This window comes from Gavia stellata, chromosome 32, assembly GCF_030936135.1.
Source record: "Gavia stellata isolate bGavSte3 chromosome 32, bGavSte3.hap2, whole genome shotgun sequence".
NCBI lineage: Eukaryota > Metazoa > Chordata > Aves > Gaviiformes > Gaviidae > Gavia > Gavia stellata.
In genome coordinates, this window is record NC_082625.1 from 1,216,928 (window position 1) to 1,240,033 (window position 23,106).

General features: G+C 45.8%; 1 protein-coding gene across 1 annotated transcript in view; it reads left to right on the forward strand.

Annotated features, from left to right (window-relative positions):
- The first annotated feature begins 3,369 nt into the window (after positions 1-3,369).
- Positions 3,370-23,106, forward strand: part of GNG7 (G protein subunit gamma 7) — a 63,444-nt gene continuing 43,707 nt past the window's right edge. The window contains exons 1-2 of the mRNA XM_059831671.1: positions 3,370-3,439; positions 12,706-12,784. The gene's annotated coding sequence lies outside the window, so the exon portion shown is untranslated. The remainder of the gene's footprint in view (positions 3,440-12,705; positions 12,785-23,106) is intronic.

The following is a 23,106-nucleotide window of genomic DNA, read 5'->3' on the forward strand; positions in this document are numbered from 1 at the left end:
GGCATCTTCTGGCAGAGAGCACCACGTTTACAGCTGGGTGCAGGGCCTGGGGTTATTGCGTGATGGACAGAGCAATGTTTTAGCTTCAGGAAGTAAAGACAGATATGGTTCCTGGCATGTTGCTGCCTTTTTTATTGTCTTTTGGACTTCTTTTACACTTAAATTTGTTTAGAACCTGTCTTTGAATGCTAGGTCTATTTTAACCGCGTTGGTTTTTTTGGTGGGGGGTGAAGTGATAAAGGTATTCAAAATAAAAGGTTTAGAGAGGATGATGCAGATGGCGCTTCTGATGCAGCCTTTCCCCGTGCTCATCCATGGTGTCTACATACCTCTGGTAGCGAAGAAAAAGAACAATTTTTATCAATTTAAAACGATCTGGCTTAGTTCTGTTTTATTTCACGTGTTACCTTGTCAGGCTCCAGCTGCAGCAGCCTCCCCTCTGCTTGCTTACAGCTGCAGCTTCGAAGGCTTTCTCGGGAGGGGGCTCGAGGCAGGCACCCCTCCTGGACGGAGGCACGTGGAAGGAGGGTCTGGGACCCTCGTGCACGTTCGGCAGCTGAGGGGTTTTGCTTTCAGCGGTTGTCTCTGGATTTTAGCCCGGAGTAGGGTTGATAAAAAAGGGAACAAATACCTCTCTGTTCCAGTACATGGGCTGGCAGGTATTGATGCCTTGTAGGCTGGACTGGGGCGAGTCTAGTGGGTGTCTTAATGCAGCAGATTTCTTGGAAGGATAAGAGGACTTGATGTTTTGCATGTCGTCTTAGCAGTGCCCGTGTTTGTCTGACAGCCGGGTCAGAGCCGTAGCAGCTGATGATGCTCAGAAGTTGCAGGTAGGAGACCGGTGATGATGCACGGCTGGGCTGCGCGGCACACGTGCCGTGACTGTGCCTAGAGCCTGCCCGTCCCCGGCCAGGCGTGTAGCATGGGACATCTGGCATCTCTTCCACAGGGCAGATGTGCTGCTCAGGCAGCGGATGGTTAACGCGGCTCCGTTTCGATCTCGGGCTTTTATGGGACTCCCAAGTGTGCTGCTTTATCACGGAATAGGGTCCTACAGGTGCACATTGGGGTTGGTTTGCCCTCACAACCTTACCAGGCAAGTAATGGGGTTGACACATTTTAAATTTGCACCTTTCAGACTACGTAACCCGTAGTCTTTGTGGCAAACGAGCTGACAACGCCGCCGCTGCTGCTTCTCATCTTTAATGGCAGCAGCAGCTTAAAATGCTCTAATGTGCGTGAGCGTGTCCGATCTTGCTGCCTTCAGCATGCTGGAGCAAATGCTTTTGCTGTTTGGATGAGAGGGGTTTGAAGAACACATAGATGACTATTTCTAATTGTAATTTATATTGTTTCCTGCGAAGCTGTCCCCTCTGCAGGGGAAACACGGTAGAGCCATAACAGGAACAAGCAAACATCCCGCGCTTCCTGGTGACTGTAATGACTCTGCTGGCTTGAAACGCATCATTGCTTTAGTCTATCACTAGCTGACTTTTATCTAGGGTGTTTTTTACTGTTAATGATTAGACATTAAACAGTTCCCTCTAGAAACAAGCTCTGCAGCTACTTGCCCTCGCAGAGCTTGCAGCATCTGTTTTAGTGCTGTTGCCATGAAAACAGGCCGAGCAGCAGCAGCCCTGTTACTGCCCCGTGGCCCCTTGCAGCACCAGCCGTAGTTACCCGATTGTTTTTATCACACCTTAAAGGAAGCCCAAGCTTGCAAAAGCTTTACCTAAAATAATAACGTTCATATTCTCTACTCCCTTTGTGCTTTCTTCCATTAAATGTTCTCATGTGAATTGGGTGTTTCTCTTCTAATAGCTAGCGCGGGTTTCATCTAGGGTCAAGCCTCGGAGGGGTCTCGGTAGCCTTCTGTTTGCAGGGTTTGGCTGGCTGTTGGAAATGCTGAGGTGACTGCCTGTCGCCATGAATTAAATACTAAAGTCCTATCTGGAGCTTCGGACACAATGCAATGTAAACATAAACGCGATGAGGATATTTACCCTTAAGTCAATGACAAATCTTGCCTGATGACGGTGGAGCCAGGGTTTTCAGAGGTGTTTTCAAAGGTATAAATTAAACATTGTGAAGGTTCCCGAGGAAAGGTTTATTAGTAAATCACAGCTCTGTAATTGGGTCCTGGGCACATGCCCTCCCCAAGTTCTTTTTTTGTGTTGTGTTTAAAAACAAACATACCAACCAAAAAAAACCTGTTGGGGTCTAAAACTTGTTGGGCTATGTGTGTGAGGGTAGCATTATGGCTGGAGCTGTGATGAGGACATAGGGGAGAGTGTCTGGGATCTTGGCACAGCCACTTTTGTGTCCTGTCATCGTCACTCATGCCCTGTGGGGTGGTGTTTATGGGGCCAGAGTTCCTTTGGTCCTGCGTGGTAAACCCGTAACAAAGATTTCCTCGGTTTCCTTCTGGTTCTTGTGTGATGGGTCCAAATTCCGCATTTTCTTTTGCAGATTTCATTATCTGCCGCTTGACAAAGGAATATAATGCAGCAATTTTCCTAACCTAAATAGTGATTCTGAATGACTGTATTTCCAGCTCCCCTTTAACTTGTACTTAATTTAAGTGTGTGGGCTTTTTAATTTGATCGTTGTGGGGAGGAACAAAAAATGAAATGCTGCAGATATGCCTTCCTCTTCCCTTTCTTTAGTTAAATCTGTCTTTGTCACTCTTTTTCTCTTTGACTTCCATGAGTTCCTCAAGCTATTTTTCTCTGGTTTCTTTTGTTGTAGCTTCTATATCGCAGTCTTACATCTTTAGAAATATACAATGCATGTATGTGACTGCTTCCTTGCCTTCACCGCATCATTGTTGTCAGCATATGACAAATAACATGTGATTGATGGCTGACTAAGCATTCTGAATATTTCTTCATTCTTTGTGTGCCTAATGACATTTTTTCTTGTGCATAGGGAGGCACGAGTGGATGGCATCTCTTGTGCCGATGGAGCCATCTTCAGACTCGGATATGAAATTGCACGGAGTGCAGACAGGTGCTCTGCCTCCGTGGCAGGAGTCAGCCTTAAAGCTGGCCGACCATCATAGCTGCGAAGCTGCTAATCATTGAATCCATGTGACATGTCCCTCATACTTATTGGGTGACTTTAAATAGTTCTGTAATAGCCAAGTCTAGCCTGGTTTCAAGCAGGGAGAAAATGGTGCCTGTGTCTGTCAGTGTAAAAAAGGTCTTTGCAGCCATATGGCTACTATGTCTGCCTTCATTAGATGAAAAAAAAAGGTGTGAGGTGCTTCAGCTGGTTGGATCAAAGCCTGATGCTCAGAGCAGCAGGCATTCCCTGCAGAAACGTTTTAATTGCTGAAAACTCTCTCCATTTCCTTTTTTAGGAGAGCTGTCCTTTTTTCAAGCCAGAGAGCACATCTGCCTTTGCGCTGAAGAAGGTGGCGTGAACACTCTCTGAGCAGGTACGTTTATGCAGCAGCACACCACAAAGCCATCCAAACCACCTCTCCTGCCTCACAGTGAATTTTCCACATCTTTGTATCCTTGACTCCCCAAACCAGGGATGTCTCACGAGGTGAGTAGTGTGAATGTGCTAGCAGCACGCTCAGAGTCCACTTGGAGACAGTTTGACCAAGGCAGGGTGTTAAGTGTCTAAAATTGCCCCAAGGTCACACAGAAAGCTAACGTGTAGCTGCTGCCTGTAAGTTGCAATGGTTTTTCTGAATTACCTTCTTTGTCTGTGAGGGCTGTTGCCATTATCACAGTATCACCGCTCTTTAGATGTTACAGTATTCTCCAGAGTAGACACAGTTGTGCCATGCCTTATCTGCCATACAATTCCAGGTGAAAAGATTAAAGTTTTGATAGGATGGTATAAAGGTACTTTCAAGGTTATTAGTCAAAACTGACCTACCTTAAGAGCAGCTCTTCCAAAAGGCATTCCCACTTCCTTCCTCAAAGCAATGTATCAGGCAGGGGAGCGTTAGCAGAGTTGCTTGTTGCCTCTGACTTGCCTCTTGGGCAGAAATTATGTGTTTTAAAAGATGCCAACAGCGTGGTGGCCTTCCACATCCTTCCGTGGGGCTGGTTTTGGAGTCTCCAAGAGAGGGCAGTGTGTCCCTGGCAGCTGGACCGCGCAGCATCGGCTGCCAGGCATGGGCCGCTTCTGCTCATCATCTGAGAAACAGCATTAGTCTCCAGAACGCTGAGAGAGCATCAGTCCTTGAAACCATTTGAAATGAGTAATTGACTGGCAGGCTCGTTAGCAAATGTATTAGGAGCTGTATATCGTCATGTGACTCTTGGTCCTTTCCCCAGAGTGCGGCAGGGATACAGCAGCGTTTCCTCTTGCCTCACTTTCCTAAAAAATGTCCCCTGTCAGTCCCACTTGCGTCACTTTGCCCTACTTTTTGCACTTGGGGTCTCCTCCAAGAGGGGAATGATGTTCGTGGGATCAGCATAGAGCTTTGCTGTGAGTCAGAGTCAACTGGAGACTTAATTAAAAACATAAGGAATTGGGGAGAAAAACAAAGAAAGGAAGACTAACGGAGGTTGTTAGATTGTAATATTTTGCCTTAGGGCACCAAACAGGAAATGCTTATGCCAGTTTCGATCTCAAAAGCAAATCTTTGTTCACTAAAGAGGCAGATTTTGATTGAAGTATGGAGGCATGCATCTCCCCCCAGCCCAGTGTGCTTTTTTCCTTTTTAAGCTGTTTCTGCAGCAGGGCCTCTGAACGAGTTGGCGCTGCTGGGTTTGGCTTCTGTTTTCAGGACCCATTTGTGAACCCTTTCGTTTCGTTCAGCTCTGCGTGGTCAATAACCAGCAGTTCTCTGCTGCCAGCCAGGACTCTCACAGCACCTATCTGTCATTTAGGAAGCAGTTTAATCCGTCAATTTTTGCCCAGTTCCTAAAGTTACGTGAAGGCACCTTTATTGGTGACTTACATATTGCAGCAGTGATGCTGCCCTGGCCTAGTAATCGCTGATAGATTAAGAACACCCTGTTTCCCAGGGTTCATTAAGGCTTTTTGTTTTCTTACTAATTGACTGTATAAAATTGCTTGATAGAAGATAGGGCACTTGTATAACATGAAAGCACATTGAAATAACCTCAAAAGTTGCTTTGAGATAAAAACATATCCCAGGAGAAACATCCACATTTAAAACAAAACTATTAACCTTGCTTCTAAATTCTTCCTCAAGACATTTTTCTTTCCCTTCTCGCTTTCTGTAATGGCAGAACGAGGTGAACTTTACCCATCTGGTAGGAAAGGGGGAAAGGCATTGTGGGATGTAGCTTGATGGACATGGTGCTGTGTGGTGTTGGGTGGGTTGTGGCTTGTTATTGTTGTTGTGTGGCGTGGGTTTTGTGGTTGTGGTTTCCCCCCCCCCCCCCCCCCCCCCCCCAGGTTGGACTCGATGATCTTACAGGTCTTTTCCAACCGTACTGATTCTGTGATTCTGTGAAAGATCCCCTCCCTGGGGAGTGCTTTGTTGCTAGCTTGGAAGCAAAGCTAGTTTGTCAGTATATTTTTTTTGTGTGTTTTTAGTGATTTGAAGTCAACAGCCTGTTGATGTTTAGTACTTGTTTTACTGGAACAGTTCCTGAATTGTTGGTGCAGCCTATGAAAATAGCCATACTTTATGCCGTTCAGCTGCTTGTCATAATATTTAAAAGCAAATGCCTGCACACTTTTATAATGGCACTTTAAGAATTATAAACCTCAGCTTCCCATCTGTGTTCCACTCTGGTATTTACAGTGTAATGAATTCTCCCTTGCTGCTTCGGCTGGATACTCTTTCACCTCCTCTTCCTGTTCCAAGCAGTTGTTAAGTTGGTGTGCATTTTTAAATTCCTCCAATTTTTAGGAGGTTGTCTGCAACATAAAAGAACTTCTTGTATTGCTTATTTGCCTGGCAAAGGCATCGAGCTAATCTAATTATGTTAAACCTAAGCATCCCTAGAGTAAAGAAGTGTATTGTCACTGGTTTGATCTGTTTAGAACAGCTGGAGGCATGTGCTAAAACTGGAAGATTTTTTTTTTTCGGAATAAGCTTTCTCTATAAGCAAACATTTTTTGCTGCAGACATACAGTTTTTTTTTTTTTTGCTATTCTTAATTTGCCCTCTAAAAGGAGGAAAAGTTGATTTTTTGGATGAAAGTTGGAAAGTCCAGAAACATATCTAGTGTATCTCCTAGCAAAAGAAGGCTGTTGCTATAGCACATTTTTGTTCCATTAGTGTTTGTACATTTTTAAATTTAATTTTCCAAACAGCTTCAGGAAGTTGGCATCCCATAAGTAAAATTTTTAAAAATAGCTCTGTAACTGCTGAAATAAGTCCTTTTATTTCCATGGGCTGCTGTCCTGAGTGCATTACGGGCTCTCTAAAACCTTGGAAGTGTTTAAGGAGATACTGCTAAGCAGAGTTGTAACCCCAAATATTTACCGAGGAATTAGTTTGTCCCGTTCCTTTAAAGAATGAACTCTTGCAAATGGAATGCTGCTATCTGCAAGGTTTATTTTAAACTTTTTCCTCTTTTGTTCAGAGGAAAAACAAAGCCTGAGTAGGAACGCGTGATTGTGTAGTAACTGTCCTTCTGAATACTCCAGACTGCTCGGCAGACTGCTCTGCTTGCTGCAGAATGGCTGGGTAGGTAAATACGGTGCTCGTGTACCATGCTGCGTTGCTCCGTGCTAGCCCTCCTTGTTCACGTCTGCTCCTTTTCCTTAGACCGATGAGTGTTTAAGGCATTTCACACTTAAACTTCAGTTATGAATTACTCTTTCTTTACAGGGCTGTGTAGTCTAGAGCTGCACCTTCCCCCAAGTGAAACCGCTCATGCGTAGACGCCTTTGTGCATGAAGCTGGGGTGCCAGGCTGCTTTCTCTCTTCCAGCAGCACAGCTGCTAGCAATGCTTCCCCTTGCTCTGCTCGGAGGCCCCGAAGGAGCTGAGCTTCGCAGGAGCAGCTGCTGGTCGGAGGGACTTTAAAGTGACAAGTGTAGTAGCATGGGTCCTGTCAAATGGTTTCTGCAGCTTTCGAGCTGGAAGCATAGATCCCTTGAGGTGTGAAGCACTGTAGGACATAGGGAAGGCCCTTTTTGCTGGCCTCTCCTCCAAGCCTTCCCTTTTTAGGGCTTGAAAAATGTTCCAGAGCAAGTTGCCAGAACAGACTTCCTAGCAACTTCACAATTAGCGATTTGCTTCCAAAAGCAAATGTGCACTGGCTGTGGCAGCTGTTACTTAGCAAAAATCCTGGGCTGTGCACTGGAAAATGGCAGTTCTGTGGACAAGGAAAAAAGAATCTGCTCATCCCTTGGAGGAATTAATGGGGAAAAGTTAAACTTTACAAGCTCACTTTTTACCATGGTTATTTTGCATTGGTTGTCCAGATGCAATTGTTTGCTAATGATTTACTACTTATAAGTACATATTTTTAGAGACGTGACAAAGTCTACCTCTGGACCAACATCTTTTGCCTATTATTAGAGTACTAAGTAGCAGCATTAAACCTGGCGTTGGTTATCCCATTAAGGTTATTTAATTTCGAGTGTGATCTGAGCAACTTCACCTTCAGTAATGCGTTTCTCTCCCTTTAACTTCACTAATGTGTCAGCACTGGGGGAACCTGAATTTCTGGTGTGGGTCTGCACCCTACTTGCCCACAGTGAGAAGACACGCCATGCTGCGCAGCAGGTCGTTACCTCGTAATTGCAGCACTGCTCTGAATCACAGTCTCGTGCTGATGCATCTCGGTGTTGGTTCGTTATCTGTCTGTCAGCAGTACCTGCAAGTAATGCTTTAATTTAGCCCTGTGGTACGGCATGTAACAGTTCCCAAGTTCCTTGATTAGGGATCCATCAGGCATCTTAAAAGGAGCCTTTTGCTATTTGACAGCTTCATTTTCCATGAGCTGTTCAGCGCTGAATGAGGTCGCATTGTCCGCTGGGCCAGGGAGGCCAGAGCTCCGTGCCAGCCCCGCTGCTGAGCTGCCTGCAGTGGGCTGTATCACGCTGCTCTTACCGGAGCAGGGCTCCCTTCTGGAAGGGGAATGTCAAGGCTGTTCTGCACAAATAGCATGCTGACTGGCTCTGTTTTTTCTAAAATGCATGGGCTCTTTCGTGCTCAAAATCTTTGAGATCAGAATAACAAAATGAGCAGGCTGCAGGCTGGAGTTAGTCTTAAAGCCTGTGCAAATACAGCTTTCTCTAGTTCTCACTTTAAAACCCCAAGTCGGATTGCCAAGAACATTGCACATCGACCTTTGTTTGCAAAGGTGGTAGGGTTGGTGTCTTGTTCACCATATGAATGCAGCATCTTTGACTTTGCATGTATTCAAGCATTCTTTAAAAATCCTAAGGACTAGTAACGCAATCAGCAGTCGCTCGCTACAGGAGGATGAGTCTCTGAATCTTGTATTCCTAAGCTCTCTCTAATCTTTTCATAGAACTTTTTATTAATCACAGTTGGAATAGTTGATAGCATCGGTTGCTTGCCCGCTCCACAATCTGCCGGATCTTGGAGTGTCTGAGGGAAGTATGGCAAGTTCCTCCTGCCGGTGAGCTGGACGATCCTCGTGGAAAGGCTCTTCTGCAGAGACTGCCTCCCACGGAGTTCCTGGCACTGCAGATTTTCTGGTGGGCTGGAATGGATGATCTGGCTTCCTTCGAGCCTTGCCCTGACTTTGAGGGAACGTTGGCAGCTGCAGGCTCCGGCCCTGGGAGATGCTTTGCATTACCAACTGTTGCTGCTTCCAGTTAGTTCGGAAAGGAATTCCCCCTCCTTGCTGCCCACACCCACTTCAAGGTATCTCTTAAAGTGCTGGTACTTGCATTGCTAGCTGCTTGCATGTTCGCAGAGCAGGCTTGAGCAAGGGGTTCTGGCCCGCACCATAAACAGGGCGTAAGTCAAGAAGGTCCAAATAGGACAAGGTTTTTTCCAAACCTGTTGGTGTGACAAATTCCCATGATGAGTACCTGTTTCTAATGAGAGTGGTAGAGCCACTCCAAGTCTTGCACGACGACTTTTAGGTTCTTTGTTCGGGCTTTGTTGCCAGCAAGTGCTGGTGTGCAATATCTGTCTGGAGGAAATTGCAGCCTGCTTATCGACTTGTGTAGGAAATGGTACAAGTGGGAGATAGGGGAGTGTCCGCTGTGAGCGTGGCTGTCCATGCAGGGAGAGGTATGTGCTAAATACTGAATGCTGTACTTAATGTACCAGGGGCCAGCTGACTTACTGAAGACCTTTCGCCAGCTGGGAAGTGCCGGCCGGTGTCGCCTGATGAATGGCAGCAGGAGCATGTCCAGTTAGTTTACCTCCTTGGCTCTAGCAGTCTTGTTTTCCATGTCAGTAAACAGAAGTGTGTGCGGTCACACTTCGCTCGGCAAGCTTGGTCACGCTGCTGGATATCATGTTCTTTACCTTTGCACTGGGAGAAGCGTGGAAGGAAGGAGGGGGCAGAGTTTATTCCAGCACGCTGAGGTCAGGCTTGTTTTCCCTCTCTGAGCAGGAACAGACCAGCCCCTGGAGCCAGATTCTGCAAGCCTGTAAACACAAGGCTCGTTTCTGCGGAAAGCCAAAGATGGTATTATGTTCATCTGGAAAGTTGTTGGGTTGTTTTTTCCTTGCTGCAAACTGTTCCTTGTGTATTAACTTCCAGTTCAAAAGTCTGTGCAGGAGAAATGCTGATGATGGTCACTGGGCATCGTTTGGGGTGTCTGCAAAGTCGGCACTGATTGCAAACCGGAGCAGGGGGAAGCCAGGAGGAGCCCAGGCAAGGAGCTGCTCCTGCAGCAGTGTTGGCTCACGCGGTTTGACTCCAGCCTAACAGGTAGCTTTCTAGCAAAGGGCCTGCCTACAGGCATGTCTCCTGCCCAACTTACTTTGCAGAGGCCGTAAACCAGTACTGCAGAGGTGGACCGTCTGGGATGATGAGGTGTTAAATGTCCTTGTCAAAATCGTAGGTGTGTGGCAGGGAAGGTGGTGCTCGTGGTGGCATTATTCCCACCTGCTGCATGGGAGCTGCTCGGGGACTGCCTTCAGCTGCAGAGACTTCTGTCGTGGTTCTGGAGTAGTCCTCAAATAGTAGTGCCTGCAGAAAACCTGAACAGCTCTTAAAATGGTGACTGATTTTAAAAATGGGCAGTCCAGAAATCCCTGTGTTGCTTTTAAAACAAAAGGAAAGAAAGAGCAGTTAAGGTGACAGGTGCACTGACAAAGTTCAAGGAAGATGAATACAAATGAAAGTAAAGAATGTGTGTAATGTCATTGCAGGTTTTCACTTTAGTTACAGCTTCAAGACTTCATTTAGTCAAAAGGTAGATTTGATTTTTGGGTGGCTTGTCTTTGAATGAGGCGTTGAGCTCTTTCCTGCAGCTTTGAGGTGGTGGCTGATTCCTGTAGCAGCTTGGCATTTATCAGCTCTTACAGAGCACCAGAGGCACTTAAACAACTGCACATACTTCACGGGGCCAAGCTACTTGCTATTTAAACCCATTTGCAATTTAAAGCTGTAATTATTTTTTCATGCTATGAAATCACGTATGGCTGGAAGAGGAGGGAGGCAGTGGAGTGAGGATTGCAGCTGAAGGCTGGCTCAGTGCAGCCTGTGATTTACAGAGGCAAGTTAATTTTTTTCAGCAATTCGCAGGATAGTAGGAAAGTAATCTTCATTCCTTCCCTTATAAAAGGCACACCATCCTGTATGGAAAGGGTTGAAGAGCGTATTGACTTACTGGCAGCTGAAATTCCTCCAGACTGCTCACCGCACCCCCTTTCTGTAGAGGTTTATTAACCTGTACTGCAGGAGAGGCAGGAACTGCATCTCCTTGTGATGGAAATGCCTCCTCGGAGGCAGAGCAAGGGGATCCCGGAAAGCACTGCTCCTGAGGACTTGTTTTCCCATGTTCCTGGTGGCCTTTTCTTGCCTGCAGAACCTTTCAGGTGCTGCTGCACTTGCTTTTCAGCTCCACAGTCCTGTGTGTACTTCTTGCCTACCTACCGTGCTGTATTTTGGGAGGGCAGTGCCGCTTGGTCGACAAAATCCCCTGAATTTCAGTCCCTTTGAGTTTATTACTGAATTCTGAACAGGGATCAGGCAGGCCTGGGCTGCTTTAGCAGGAATGATAGCAATGAGCGAGGCCCCAGCTTTGGCATTTACTATTTCGGGCCGGGAGGAAGGCGCGGGCTCCTCTCCCCGGGCGCGGCTCTGCTCCAGCTAAAGCCTCATGGGGTCCAGGGGCTGCGTCGGGGCGAGCGTGTGGGCAATGCTGTGGAAAGCTTCACTTGGAGGGGGAACGTAAGAAAGCAGCAAGTGGCTTGCTGATTCTGGAGGGATGGGTCAGTGGTGGTGGACTGGGAGCCGTTCAGAGGCTGGTTGCAAACCTGGTGCTGTTTGCTCCATCTCTGAAGTGTTCATGCTTTTACCCCCATGCTCCTTTTTGGTCTCTTGGTCTCCAAACCTAACACAAGTTCTTCTGTTTCAGAGTAAGGCTTTTTCTCTCGCTCTCACCTTCATATTTGTGTGGATAGCTGGCATTTGCCAGTCTTGTTTGGAATATGGTATTTGTGAGAATTGCTAGTCTCAAAGAAAAATCAAATACTGATTTTAAAATGATTGTTTTGGCAAGAGGGCTATTCCTCACCCTTTGATTTACTGAAATCTGAGGAAGATGGAGGTGAAAGGGGCAAGGCAAGCCATGGCCTAAAACCCAGTGGAGAGTAAATGACGTGGGTTTTACTCCTTTAAAAAAAAAAAAAAAAAAATTGTTTGTGTTCAGGCAGTAAGTGGAGAAAACAAGCAGGGTTGGATTTCAGCTCAGATGGATTCTTGGAATGAATCCCTAGCTCTCGCTCACAACAGCTTTGGCTTCAGTGTGGTCAGCCGGGCTGACCGGAGGAGGGTTGAGCAATGCCTTCCTGGTAAGCAGGAAGGAGGACGTCGTCCGGAGCTGTGTAACGCGGTGCGGCAGGGGAGCATCCCAACCTGTGAGAACTCTAAACATGACTTGGATTTTCCAGGGTGTTTTTAATGGTTTCTGAAGGCCAGCTCATTCCTAGACCTTTTTTTTTGTGTGCTTGTTTCTTGAAAACTTGCCAGTATGTCTGTGTTTAGCCGGAGGACTCTGATGGCTTCTTTGCTAAAACACTGCAATACGGCATTCCCCCCAAAAAATAAAGGTGCAAACACCTCTCCCTCTCCCACTATGGGGGACTTACGCTCAACAGCTGCTGACTGTAGTCCAGTAGTTAGACTGCAGTGAAATCTAGAGCAGAATATTTAAGTGAATGCTCATCCAGTAGTTGAAGCATTAGTTATCTCCAGTTTCAGATGCCACACGTTCAGATGCAGTGTCTGAAATACACAGCGTGACCTCCGGGCCACGTGTGTTATTTATAAAAACAAATGAAAATGTGTGTCTGTTGTATGCAACAAAATACAAATGTGCTTGGAAACACTATAAAACTCAAACACATCAATGTTAATTTCAAAACATACCTGGGACATTGAGTTCTTTGGTATGGAAGATTGGTATCAGTAAAAACAGATAACTGCTGTGAACACAGTGCCTTCCTTATTACACTAATTATTGGAGTAAATATTGCTATGATTAAATTGCAGTCCATGGAGTAAAATATATTATTCCAAGTTAAAACTTCATTAATAATGCACCATCTGTTTAGTATATCAGTGATGGATCTCCTGAATTCCCATTTCCTTTCCAGAAGGAATCATAACCAGGATCCCCGGCAGCAAGCGCGCCCTACGAGACAGTAGCCGAAACTGCTCCACTGCAGTAAGAAGGTAAGCAAGAAGAACTCTACCCTTGTGAAACTTGCAGTATCGTCTCATCATTAGTTCACCTTCCACTGATGGTTAAATTTTACCTGCTACAGTGGGAAAATGCCACAGCAGATAATACTGTTGTGGTGTTGGCCCAACTACGTTAGCTGTTCCGAGGTGCTCCTGCCGGTCTGAGACAAAGGCTGGTGATTATTCCCTGCCCACGTGGAGCGACGTTCTGCTCGTTATGTAACAGTAATCCACCTCCTTAATTAGGGAAAAAGATCTATAGATTCCAAAGAAGACATGTCCCTCTTAGTCAGAAGGCGTGAGGTGTGTGGGGGAGCCTTGTTCTTGTTGGGAGCCAAGGGAAGCAGCAGGCTTTAACTGCTGTCGCTGGATGATGAAGTGCAGTTTCCTTTTTTATCTAGCCTTTGCTGGAACGTATGTACGTGTTAAGCGGTAGCACGCAAACAGGAGATACTACAAATGATGGCTTTTTCGTTCTGTGTAATAGCGGGTTTGCTCTGTGCTGGAATATTAGATGCTGCAAATGTCCTGTCTTCTCCCTGCACTCTAAGCAGAATGGTCAAGGTAGAGGCAGGAGTTTCAACACGTGATTTAAGGTGCGTGCCTCACTTGTCCTGTGCCGTCTTCTCTCATCTTTGGCTTCACGTTGGTCCTGCTGAAGCTGTTACTTTCTGGAAGTCTGTGACAAGGCAAAGCCGTGATGATTTTTGTCCATTCTGCTGAGGACAGCTCTTGCAAATCACCTTGTATTCCATTAAAATTATTAAATCATCAGTTCCAATCTTCCCTGTACAAAAAACACTAAAACATTGTCTGGTAGTGCTGACTAACAAATCCTGTAATTAGTAATCTCCAGTTAATGAAGCAGCATGGTGATTAAAGCCTCATGAGTTTTCTATAGAAGAAATAAGTTAAATATTGGTTGTGCTGTTTTAAATTGCCCTAGAACTTTGTGTGATCTCAGAGCACAGAATAAATCAGTGGCATCATTCTAAAAGTTTTAGACCAGTTTGTCCATTTTGTTGAAATTTTCCCTGTGTGCCCCTAGATACAACATTTAAATTTGATTTAAACTGGAATAATGCCTGTAGCTGTAGTTCACTTTCCGGTAAGTCTCACCGACCTCACTGTAAAGGAGATGGGCCACACTGGACAAGTAAGCTTTAGTGTGCTTGAAAGAAATGAGAGTGAGGGTAAGCACAGCATTTGGTCTGCTCTGACTTCCTAGAAACAGCATTTCACCAGCGTATTTCCACTGTTTCATTTCCCAAAACAGTTTCTGCAGTTTTTCACACAACCTTGTCTTCACGTGTCTTTCTTCCGAGGTCTCGAATCTCGTCTGCCCTGCAGATGGCAGGTCTGTGGCACCACGCATGACGCGATACAGTTGGGTCTAACCACATCCCATTTGTCCATCATTGCCCTGCTGGTCACCAGATGCTGACTTTTAAGTGCAGCTGCTTATATGAAATACTTAGAAATCTTTTCAGTGGGCTTTGAAGAAATGATATCTGTTGCTGCTTGGAACACTCAATAGCTGGAAATTCCACAGTGGGATACGGACTGCGGTACGTGAGCATTGGTGTCGCCTTTCTCTGGTCATCTCCATCTTCGTAGTGTAATACTTGGCAGGAGTGCTTTCCGTGGAGCCTCAAAAGTCCCTTCGTGCATCAGCAGTCCTTTTGTGAAATCCTGTATTTCCTGTCCCACGTGTGAAATACCAGCAAGGTAAAGGAACTTAAGCTTGGTGAGATGACAAACCCATAGCTGAGAATAGAGTATCTTGCTTACATACCTCTGTTGTCCTAGAGATAGATTATCTTTAGATCAAGGGTGCTGTATTTCAAAGAAGAGAAGGAGCGTTGCTTGCTTCTATTAGTGTACCCATTGGAATTGAAGGGGCAGGAGGCTGAGCCCATGTTTCAAACCTCCCCGTTTTCAGGAGGCGTTTGACATCCCCACTGGGCCTTTGGGGAGAAGCGGGTCAGGCTGATGCTGCTTTGGGGCAGAGGAAAAATTGGACAGATGACGAACGGTGGTCACTTGGAGGAGTCGAGATCTACGGGACTCCAAAGTTCTGTGTTTCCGTGTGTGTCGCAGCAAAGCTTTTGGAGGTGGAAAGGGTGGCTAACCACACACCTTTGTGCCTTTTTAAATTAAGACCAGAAAATGGCAGTATCTTATCTTCCATTTTTGGAAGTATGTTATCTTCTAAAACCCGGTTCAGTGGGAAAAACTGCATCTAGAGTCACGGCCTGCAGTGAGCTGGTCTGAACTGCAGAGGTCTCTGTGAAGCCACCTAAGCCTTTGGAGTATTTTAAATTTGAAAGCTGTTGTTACGCTGTGGCTTTTTAATATTAAATAATGTGTATACATTTTAATAAAATCCTGTCACGCTACCATTGCTTTAATTGCAGCTACAGCTAACAGTGTGGCCCAGCACAGTGGAGCGAGGCACTGCAAGGGACACGAGTCCTTCCAGGTCTCCCTGGAGCACTTGGAAGAGCCAGCTTAGGCTTTGCATGGAGGAGGATGGCTTTTCTTGCTGCTCTTAGCGCTAAGCCTAGCTCCGCAGAGCAGCCCTGATCCAGAGATGCCTACAAAAAGCAAGGCTTCTGCCGCCTCGCCGTCCCAGCGGTGGGTGTCGGCAGATGGCAGCACCCTGCCCTGCGCCGGGTGTTATTTCTGGCCTGGAGATTCCTCGGTCCCCTGGATTCAACACCACAGTCTAGACTTACTGACAGACAGGATTCTTCTCCTGTTAGGTAAGCACGATGTAGACGCCCATTATGCAAATTCCCAGCCATAGTGTCCCTCTGTAACATTTTTCAAATTGTCTAAATAAGGTGCTGTTTCATACAAAAATTTGTAGCAAGACTTTTGGGTAGCTTTCAGCTGCCTTGCCCTGTAGGCATCGTTTTTTCCTTGAAGATAGCTAATCAGTGCAGAGTGAGTGCTTTTTGCCCTCAGCAGCTGCCCAGAAGTGGAACAGTAGGAAGAGGTAGGCTGCATACAGAGCTAATGTTCGAATAAAAAACTTAACGGCCAGTAGCTCTTGTCCCCATCACTGCAGGGCTGTTCATCCAGGCATCTACATGGCTTCTATGAAATATAACATCATGTCACAGACTTAACAGGCATTTTTTGGTTTCTGAGCGCTGTAAGTGTACATCCCGGGGAAGAGAAGGGTTAGAGGGTAGAGCGACCCAGTGCCTTTCCCCGTCGGGCTGTCAGATCTGGACAGGGGTGTTGCCCTGTTCAGTGGCTTGTGTGACTCATGCCCTCCGTGTCCTAGGCTGAAGGAGGTGGGAATTGATCACGACTGATTGTCTGAACTGGCTGGAAATGTCTGTGGTATTTTTACTCTTTCTTTTTTTTACAGAGAAATGAAATGAGCCTTTCAGGCCTGATGACTGCTGACTTATTCTTGCAGCTGTAGACCAGAGAGGCTCTTGTCATGTACTTGTTATAGGAGCACTAATTTCTGAGCACTTAGTATTTCTTCAAATGTTTTATAATGTGGTTCTGTAACTAGTATCTGTCCTTCTGACCTCAGTCTGAAGTTGCTTTAGACTCTTCAAGCCTCAGAGCACACAGTTTGACACAAATAGCTGGGAAGAGATGACTGGAGGCTTAATAAGCTGCTCGTTGGGTCAGTATCTGGCAGCCAACCAACAAGGCAGACTTTCAAATTGCTGTTAGTACTGCATGGTGATCACATTTCTTCTCAAGAAAACATTGGAAAGCTTCCTAATCTTGAATTCACTGCGCAGGCACGTGATTTTCTGGGAATTAGCTTGAATGCACTGCAGAATGGTTCATAAATACCTACATGGCCTAATACTAGATAATGGAAAGACAAGTACAGCAGGGGCTTTGTCAGTTCTCTTCGTGGTGGCCCTTCAGCCGGCGCTGGTGGCCTCTCTGTCCATACCAGCAGCTGCCAGCTTTGATGATGCTTCTGTTCCCTACCTATCTAAGAAAGGAAAAGAGTCTGTATTTTTTTGAATTGCAATGTTACTCCTGGTTTACTGAGTATTATTTGTTTTGGGGCATAGTTAATTCTTTAAAGCATTAATTTTTTCAGCTATTTTTAGGGGAAATGAAAACACTATACCCCGTGCTGTTTGGATGTTCGAGCTGATGTTGACAGCCAGGAGTAAGACTTTGTCCTTTGCTGCCCTCGCGGTGCTGGGTGGGACTCTCCCTTCCCGTCACGTGGGCTGTGATCCCGTCCCTTCCTGCGTGGGAAGGCTGTCCTTCAGCCTCCTCCTGCACTAAGCCCTGAAATGTGCTCTGCACGTTACAGCTTATTGCAGTCCCCGATTGCTGTCCATGACTTGCGATACGATCTTTCATCGGCAGCTTCCCAATACATCTGTGCTCTTAGTAGCTTGCACGAGTTAAAACGTTTGCCTCCTTCCAGCAGCATTATATAAACCATCTCCAGCTCGCCTTCTCATTTTGAAAGTGTATTTTAACATTTCTGCTTTAAGATCTGAGATAATGAAAGGGGGTGAGCGTTGCTGAGTCAGTTCTTACTGGCTCTGGTTTTTGTCCTTCCTGCCCTCCCACACGCTCCACCTGCGCACCCAGCTAACCTTCAGCAGCAACAGCCCCCGTGGGCTTTCCTCTGAACAGCTAGCAGTAAACAGAGCCTGGTTTCCTATTCTCCTGCTCCTTGGCCTGAGAAAACAATCTAGGTTGTTTGGAAGAGCCACGGCTGAGGAGCGTTGGAGATCTGGGAAGGAAAAAGGGGGTCCCTGAAGTTAGGACAGAGCAGCTGCTTGCCCAGCCTTTGCCAAAGTGGCCAACAGCCAGGATAGTTAAATCAGCCTTTCCTCTGAAACACCTAAACTCTGTGTAAATATGAATATATCCTCGTGGTAGTTTCCAGCTGCAGAACTAAGGTTTCGTTGTTTGACAGTATTGTACGCAACCCGGAGGTGCTCGATGCCGTTGTCTGTTGGCCCAGGAGCTGACCGAGTTAGTCACACATGACTGAGCAAACCTGACATTTGTTTTGGTGTGTGAGATGCTGACAGACATGCAAGACACTACCCATCACTGTTTAATGAGATGGTATGGTGGCATCTATGGTGCAGGCCATATGAATGTCGGATTTGGTTTGGTTTTTCAGAAAACCATGGTGCTCTAGCGCTGCTCATGGTATCGCATGCAGTCAGTGAGCCTCAGAGCTGGCCTGTGCTAAACCAGGTTTGTCTGGCTTGTAATAAATTCTTTGAAGTTGAGAGCTGCCTAAGCACTTCTCTATCAATGTGCAAAAATGCTTACTGCGATTTTTAAACTAAACTTTTTATTTTCTGGCGAGATAGGAAGTCCTGGTTGTGGGCTAACTGGAAGAACAGTTCAGTTCTGCATGAACTTGTAGGCAAGATGGGAAACGATCTGTCCTGCTGTGAAATTCGGTCTGTTTGAAATGCCAATCGCTGAGAGGGTGCAGGGGATTTAGGTGAATAATCCAACTGTCAATTGTTTCTGTAATTGATTTCTAACTTTCTAGTGTGAAAGCCCTCAATCTCTTATCTGAATCTCATTGAATTTGTGCTTGCAAGTTGCGGAACAGAGTTGCATAGGCATATTGTCATTAAACAGGTTTGCTTGTTCTTTATCTAGTTTTTCTAAGTATAGATATACGTAAAAATGCCTAAACAGCACTAACTTTACATATTTCCAGCTGGTTTCCCATCCCAGCGCAGGGTGCACATACAGCTGCTCTCTTGCTGCCGTCTGGACGGGCTTGCATTCCTCAGCCCTGAGGCCAGCATTCCTCTGCTCCTCTGCACCAGCTCATTTGTTTAGTATTTGGTTAAATTTTGAATCCCAGAACTGTCTCCAGATCACTTAAGCTACCAGACACCTTTATTACTTGTACATACAGCCCTCACCCTCTGGCATTTTAAATCTTGTTCGTACTTATTAAAATAAAATTGATATTGGCAACTTTCAGTTGCTTGTTGCTGTAGTTCACTGGAGTTAATCTGGAATCCCCAAATGCCATTTGACTGAGTAAAGGCAGTCGCAGTTTGCTTATTAGGCCCTCAGCTATTTCAGTTAAAAATCTGAAAGGGAAGTTGCCTTTTTTTAGAGTCTTGATGGCAGCTTGGACTGGAGAAATCCCCTCTGTTTTGGGTTTCTCCTTCTCCGCTCTGTGTACACAGGAGCTCATACGTGAGCGTTTTTTCCTTAGAATTCAGCTTTTCTGCCACTCCAGCCCAGAGAGACTCAGTGTTACTGTCACACGCTCTCAGCTGTACACGGCTGAAAAACACGGGGGAAACGCATGTGCAAAAGTATCTAGTAAAAGCCAAATTAGTCAGCAATTAGTTTGGGTGCTGTGCTTCTAAACCTGAAGTGCGTCTCTGCTTTCTACCTATTGCCCTCCTCAGCTTGATTTGTTATTGGTAACTTTTTTCTGATTTGATGGTAATGGACGGTCCGCGTGCCCCGGGTCAGACCAACCTTTGGGGTGGTTGGGTTTTCTTACTCCGACAAAACACAGACAATACATCCTGTTCCTCAATGTCTTTGATGTATTTCTGAACTTGGTGCCTCCAGCCTGGGCTGGAGTTAAACTAAGACAGCAGTGTTGGAATTCTTAATCTTTTTAAAAACTAGACCTAGTAGGTTTTTATTAATCCGGACTTTCTGTGTAACCATGAGGACGTGCCCAGGGCTGTGCCAGGTGCAGTAAATCATTGATCTGGAAGAAACAGGCACCCCCAGTACAAACAGATGAAGAACTTGAACTTTCCTTGGAAGCCTCCCATTTGAATATTACCGTAGCCTGATGATGAAATGTAATCGATTCTCAGCATTTGGAAGCCTACCAGCAGGTCTCTGACCGTTAATAGCCAAAGGTTGGACAAAGCCTGATTTAACCGTATTACATCATCCGTACTGGGAGCTTCCTGAACCTCAGTCTCCTGGGACTTGTCTTTGCTTCTTCTGGTCTGGGCTTCGGTAGCTCTGAGCTGAAGGAATGCTTTATTTCCTCAGCAGATCTCAAATCTGTTTTGGTGTTCCTGCAGATAGTCCCCCAGCCTGGGGACAGCTTTGGTTCTATACAAAATACCTGCTAAGAATAACTTTGTAGAGCATCTGCAACGGAATACAAAAAAACCTCAGTAACATGAGGATAGGCAGCATCATCCAAGAAATTTCCTTATAAAGTATTGCTACGGCTGCAGAGCCCTGCCAACAGGAGTGGCCCGCGCTGCCAGTAATTTCTCTCCTTTTCCTTTCTCTGTTGCAGTAAAGACCGTGCTTCTGCCAAAATCACACCCACTGTGCCGTGATCGATGCAAAGTACGGAGACTGCCGAAGATCCGCAATATACGGATTTTTGTGCCTGACTTTGAAACTGGAGATGAGGAGGGGGGAGTTCTGTAGAGCAGTTGGGACGGGTGCATACTGCCAATTTTAATCCTGTTGCAGCCGGCCCCTGAAACAAAAGGAAATGATTCCTTAGCGTGCTGAACAAGACTTGCTGCCCCTTCTCCTTGGTTTCAGTGTGGAAAAAACAAAAGCATGAGTCACATAAACTGCTTTTACAAGTCTTTGCCTCTGCAAACCAGTCCTGCTGCTCTTAATTTTTCTTTTCGCTCTTCTTAATTTTTCTTTTCGCTCTTCTTAATTTTTCTTTTCGCTCTTCTTAATTTTTCTTTTCGCTCTTCAAGGAAAGTGGCTAAAAACAAATTAACTGCCACTTTTTGTGGGACAGCAGCTAAACATCCAAGCTCTTCTTCAGAAAAAAGAAAAAGGTTTCTTATAGAGCTTGAACTATTGCACTTGAACTAATCAGCACAAAATGTTTGCATTTTGCATAAGTACACCTTAGTGTACTCCTCATGCTGCTGTGATGGAGCTGGTGGGGTTAGCTTTGGGGACACAAGCTTTGGGAAGCTCAGATCTGTCAAGAATGACCAAAGCTTGTCGTGCTTTGGCACAAGGAATAACGGGAAGTATTTTGGGGCTGACCCCAAGAAGCCTGGTTCCTTTTAAAAACAAAGCAGATCAGCTCAGAAGGCAGAAATTCAGTTTTTGGGCTTCTACCCTGCAGGGTTCGATTGTCTGCAGCTGAGGGAGCCGGCCCTGTCCTTGGTTGGAGGAGAGATGGCTCTGATGCAGGGCTGGGGGCTATTGTGTCATGGCTGCATGTTGGAGCAGCCGTAGAGTGAAAGTTGTTCATCTTTTCATAGTAAAACCTTGTGTTCAGCAAAAATGGTTACTCAGTCTGCAAACATGTTATGCGGGCTTCGGAGGTAAGCTGTAATTCAAACCTTTAGGTTGTCTTGAGCAGGTTTTTCTGTTAGTTACCTCCCTACTAATGATGAATGTATCTTACAAAATATTTGGTGGGTTTTTTAATGGTTTGAAATTATCTCAGTACTTTTTGCAGTGTCATGCGAGATCTTGCAACAGGTGATCCGTAGAGGAATAATAGTTAACTTCAGCATTGTGCAAAGGATTTCTTTTGGTTAGCTGCTGGTCGTTGTGCAAGCACATTTACAGCTTTATCAGCATTGACAAGAATCCTGTCTCCTCTGTGACAAATGCTGTTTTCTGTCTGCGTCTAAGTGTTTGTTAAAATTTACAGTGGCCTCTCAGGAAAAGAAGGTCAGTTGTTCTCCCAGGGTCATGCAGGAAAGCTGTGGCAGAGCTGGTGTAGGTACCTGGGCTGCAGTCCTCAGGGCTGTGGTTTCGCCTCGAGGCTCTCCTGCATTGCTCGCTGTGGAGCTCAGAAACGGAGGGTGAGAGTGACTTACTCAGCAGACCCACTTATTTTTTAACTATAGCGTGTGCCTCTGCAGAACTAGACGTGACTAACTGTTCTCCGAGGCAGGTGTTAAAGCAACCTTTACTCAGAAAGAGTGCTGGGGAACACTGTAATCTTGGAAGACGACTGGACAAAATCAGGCTGCCCTGCTACCTTCCTGGGGCTGTGGCTCTCAGTCAAGCTGACAGGTGAATTTGTGCCCTGTCTCTAGTGCTTGTATTTAAAAAAACCACTTCCAAATTCAACAGCCACTGCTGCAAGTTGAATTGCGTTTGAAACAGGACAGGACTTACAGTTCTCCACTTCTCATTTGAGCTCAGCGAGATGCTCAAAGCATTTTCTTAGACGCTCATCCAGCACCACTTAATGACACCTGATTCTTCAGAAGGTCCCTCTCATGTCCCTGGCTGACAGCTGAGTTATCGCATTTTTCCCTGCAGTCTGTAATTTGTCGGTGATGACCATTCTTTGATGTTTCTTCTCTTCACCTCTTCTACACACGAACTTACAAACCACCTTTCCTTCCCTCCTATGTGCTCGCAACGCTTTTCTAAGAATTTAATTTCTGCAGCATGTGCAAAAGTCCCCTGCTTTTTTTTAATCAGACACAATCAGCAGTGTGCAGATAGTCAAGGGAAATTTTGAGATCGTGGCAGTCTCTGTGTATGACTTTTTTAGTATAATTGAGATAATCCCAGTTTTATATCTCAAAAAAAGATCTGGGGCAATGTCCCGATTCTCTCTCTCCAGTGGCCTTGTTCATGTTTGTCTCCTGAGAGGTACCTTAAGATGCTGTGACTTTGTAACCTGTTTTTTCCAGTTTTCTCCTTTCCTTGTACCTCTTGACACCTTCAGTGTTAAGCTTGTATCGGACTAAAATTTGGTGATATGAACACACTGTCTGTCAATTTTCCATGAACTGCAGCCTGATTGTGAATTTTTCTTTGTATACAGAGGAGAAGAGACTATGAGACTAACATTAAACACCTTTGCCTCAAATTCCGAGTAAGGGTGTGCTTAGTTGGATGTTTAGGTTCAGCAGAATAGATCTACTTTATAGACCAGTACCAAACTACTATTTGGTACCTTCTGTCACAATCAGGAGTCACCCCTAAAACATTCTTTTGCAGCAAACTTATCAGCATTGTAGGTCTCGTCAGAGTGCATTCCCGGCTTCTCTGCTCCTGGCTGCCCTCCAGCCATTTCACGCTGCATCGCTTTACAGAGGCGAGCCTGTTTGTGTACCTGTCTCCTTCGCTGCTCTGGGATCATCTTGACGCGACACCGTCCCTCCACTTGTGTGGAGGGGCCTCCACAGGGCCATGAATTTTTGGGTACCCTGAAGTGATGCATTCAGCCCTTCAAGTGGGATGATCACAGGCCTCTGGGAGACCAGACGGGTGGAGAGAGCGCGTCCTGGGAGCATCGAGTACATTATTCCTGTTAATAGCACCCGCTTTTCTTGCTTTCTCAAAGCTGGTGTGTCAATCCAAGGATATCTTGCTATTTGGCT